Here is a 1,419-nt window from a genome sequence, read left to right on the forward strand (position 1 = left end):
CCCCCGCGGCACCCATCCTCTAGAGAACCGGTGAAGCTAGCCCGTCTCTAGCTAATGCGTGTGATCTAAACGAGAACAGTGATAGCAGTTGAGTGCGTGAGATCCCAAACTGGCAACTACCCCATATGCAGCTAGAATGCGATCGATGGCTCCACTACGTATGGTGAGTGGACGCAGCTCCAGATTTGATCATGCACGTAAACGTGCCAATAATTATACCGGCGGCCAGCGGATGCATCATCTTGTGCTGGCCCGGCTTCATGTCCGCGGAATGTTATCTCGAGTGGGACAATGTCTGCTCCTAGTTGGCAACTTTCATCTTGCATGCTGATCAATGATAAATAACAAACAAATAAAATCAGCGGGCGAAAAAACTCACGTGATACTATATATCTAGATCATGCAAATATGCATGTGGATGTGGTCCAGCGAGATATCTAGATCTTGGTTGGCCCTACGGCTAGTATTTTATTCCTCCCATGGATTTTATGGTATAACCATTATTTTTGATAAATGGCATTTTTATTAATTAAAATGTAGCATCAAGCAGATACACATCATTAAGAGTAGCATCCGGTCTCTGTATAACTAGATGTACATAGCCAAACACCAAAATTCCGTAACAATATAGAGTCATATAAACGGACGCTATACCTATGTCGAAAAGGACATGGACCGATGTACTATAACCATATGATTGCTAGATCTCTTGAGCCGACATTCATTGGCCAGATATTTTAAGATAACCACTAGCGTGCCGATCCTGAATATACGTTTTGGATTGACTTAGTAGGCTTGTAGCCCAACAAAACCGATCGTTGCAGGCCGCGATCTTTCAATCCAGAACGATTGCGATGCACGCACAAATGATTCTAGTGAAATGTGTCGTTGGATTTGACAACTTTTAGCATACAAGATAGTAGATAGAGTAGCGATCTGGGTGCTCCGGAGGCCATACACGGTGATGCACTCAATCGTGATGGAAAGGGACATGACTTGCATGCACTACAGATTGCATACGAGGCAATGGCATGCGTGCATACGCATGTGTGTGAGTGTCATGCACTTTTGCACAAGTGGTGGCACAAGCTGCCATGGACTAGCTAGGCGCATGCATGAAAGCATCAAGCATGTCAACATGCATTGCACCGGACAAGAATCGAGAAGATCACCGGCTTTCCATCGAGCAAGACTTTGAAGAGTACTTCGCCGGCGGCAAAATGGACAACCACTAACGATGTGTTTGGTAGGTCTCATTATTATTTTTTAGATATTTGTACTCGTGATTGAGTTGGGCCTGGTTGAGTAACCACAAAAATCCCCTTTCTCCCGCCGTCGCAGTGCGACTGATGTTGTCGGGCCCGGCTCGCAACACCGGGGAGCGTCGCCCGCTCCACCCCACTCCAGGTAGCCCCCCCC

This window comes from Triticum dicoccoides, chromosome 4B (genome assembly GCF_002162155.2).
Source record: "Triticum dicoccoides isolate Atlit2015 ecotype Zavitan chromosome 4B, WEW_v2.0, whole genome shotgun sequence".
Taxonomy (NCBI): domain Eukaryota; kingdom Viridiplantae; phylum Streptophyta; class Magnoliopsida; order Poales; family Poaceae; genus Triticum; species Triticum dicoccoides.